The following is a 2,673-nucleotide window of genomic DNA, read 5'->3' as shown; positions in this document are numbered from 1 at the left end:
AGCTTGCCACACTCAACAACAAGAAAACAAGTGACCCCATCCAAAAATGGGGGGAGGACATGGACAGAATATTCACCCCAGAAGAGATTCGAAAGGCCAAGAAACGTGAAAAAATTCTCCAAGTAGTTGATTGTCAGAGAGATGTAAATAAAGACAACAATGAGATACCACCACTTCACTCTTGTGAGAATGTCATACATCAAAAAAAGGTAGCAGCAACAAATGTTGGAGAGGTTGTGGGGACAAAGGAATCCTCCTGCACTACTGGTAGGAATGTAAATTATTCTAACCCCTGTGGAGAGCAGAAATGGATCTACCCTTAGATCCTGCAATTCCTCTCCTGGGGATATAGCCTAAGGAATCAAACACACCCATCCAAAAATATCTGTGTATACCTATACCTATGTTCATAGCAGCACAATTTGTAAATGCCAAAACCTGGAATCAACCCAGGAGTCCAACAACAGATGTGTGGCTCAGAAAGTTGTGATATATATATAATGAAATACTACTCAGCTATTAAAAATGGTGATTTCTAGCCTCATTCTAGATAAAAATGGGCACTGTTGATTTTGGTGTTCAGAAATAGATATGGCTACATTGATACAGGTTAAGCTTCCACCAAAGCATCTATTGCACTGGTGACAATGAAGCCTGTAAGATGTTTAAAAAAAAAATGGTGATTTCACCATTTTCAGCCCATCTTGGATGGAGCTTGAAGAAATCATGTGAAGTGAAATAAGTCAGAAACAGAAGGATGAATATGGGATGATCTCACTCACAGGCAGAAGTTGAAAAATAAGATCAGAAGAGAAAACACTAAGCAGAACTTGGACTGGAGTTGGTGTACTGCACCAAAGTAAAAGACTCTGGTGTGCGTGGGTCGGGGGGAGAGTACAGGTCCTGGAAAAGGATGACAGAGGACCTACTGGGGGTTGAATTGTTACGTGGAAAACTGAAAAATGTTATGAACGTACAAACTATTGTATTTACTGTCGACTGTAAAGCATTAATCCCCCAATAAAGAAATAAATAAAAAAGACTGGGGTAGGGGGGAGGTTCAGGTCCTAGAAAAGGATGGCAGAGGACCTAGTGGGGGTTGTATTGTTATGTGGAAAACTGGGAAATGTTATGCATGTACAAACTATTGTATTTAGTGTCAACTATAAAACATTAATCCCCCCAATAAAGAAATTAAAAAAAAAAGACTCTGGGGTGGGTGGGTGTGGGGGGAGAAGGTTCAGGTCCTGCAACATGATGGAAGAAGACCTAGTGGGGATTGTATTGTTATGTGGAAACTGGGAAATGTTCTGCATGTACAAACTATTGTATTTACTGTATTTATTGTATTTACTGTAAAACATCAATCCCCCAGTTAAAAAAAACTCTCATGCCTAAGAAATGTGTGATGAGAAAATGGCTGGGAAAAGGACCTAAACTGGATGTGAGACTGTTTTGCAGACACCCCTCATAGTGAGATGAGAAATGCTACCCATGTGTCAACTACTGTAGACCATTACCACCCTTGCCCCCATAAAATGGTTTTTAAAAATGATGGATGGATTGGGAAAAAAAAACAACTAGAGAATAGGTAGTCAGATTATGAAAGATCCCACAGACCAGCTAAGAAATAGAGTCAGCCTATTGAACAGTATTTGAAGGGCATTACTTTGGCCTTAAAAAAAATAAGATATTTTGAAACCCCTGTAATAGAATATATATATTGCTTATTTGTGATTTATTTTTATCATTTTGTGGTATATTATAATTTGTGAAAAAAGTTTAATAGTAAGAAAAAATAACAGTATAAGACTAGCTTTATATAGATATACTGGCTTCAAAAAGAAAGAGTTCAGCTGCTTATGTGTGTAAGTATAATAAGTAAAACTGAGAAGGGGTGCATGGAAGAAGTCATAAACAAGTGCCTGTTGATAATACGTATGTAACTTGCTGATCAGGTGGTGCAAATATTAATGCAAATGTCAAAGCAGTAAGAAGACTGAGTAGCCTAGAATGTTCCTAGCTGTGACCACAGAATGTGAACTCAGACCTACAGGGATGCAGAGGTTACACGGGTTCCTGCACTGAATATTGGCCCCAGATCAAATCCATGGGGTTTACAGTTAATGGTATTCATATACTTTTCCCAAATTTGGAAGCTCTCTCTTCCCTGGTCCAGCTTTCTAGTCTTATTTTCAACCCTGACACCATCTCCCCAGATAATATCTTTGGTTCATCTGTAATGTTAGCTGTCAGGTTCAGGCAAAAATTAGTAAAGTCCCCTTGGAATATCCCTAAAATAGACCTACTAGCTTTTTCCAAAATGGAGACCGCAAATCTCATCTATTCTATTCTTAACTTTAGCTTCCAGATTATTAAACAATTTGTTCTGCTTTATATCTTAATGCCTTTTCAGACACCAAGTTGCGGATGCTACCATGACGCCAACCTGACCACCCCCAGCAGACCACCTCACCCATGTACCCTGGAACCTCATCTCTCCCAAGCCCTACCCCACTAGGGAAAGATAGAAACAGGATGGGAGTATGGATTGATCTTCCAATGCCCATGTTCAGCAGAGAAGCAATTATAGAAGCCAGACCTTCCACCTGCACCCCATAATGACCCTGGGTCCATGCTCCCAGAGAGATAAAGAATAGAAAATCTTCCAGT

The 2,673-nt window shown here is 39.5% G+C and overlaps 1 non-coding gene across 1 annotated transcript; it reads left to right on the top strand.

The window, feature by feature from the left end:
- Positions 1-537: 537 nt before the first annotated feature.
- LOC132536067 (small nucleolar RNA SNORA1) lies at positions 538-665 on the top strand. Its single transcript, XR_009547748.1, has one exon. It is a non-coding gene; the product is annotated as a small nucleolar RNA SNORA1 (small nucleolar RNA).
- The last annotated feature ends 2,008 nt before the right edge of the window (positions 666-2,673 follow it).

The sequence above is a fragment of the Erinaceus europaeus genome, chromosome X, assembly GCF_950295315.1.
Source record: "Erinaceus europaeus chromosome X, mEriEur2.1, whole genome shotgun sequence".
NCBI lineage: Eukaryota > Metazoa > Chordata > Mammalia > Eulipotyphla > Erinaceidae > Erinaceus > Erinaceus europaeus.
The sequence above is the reverse complement of the archived record's forward strand: the minus strand, read 5'-3'. Positions and strand labels throughout refer to the sequence as shown.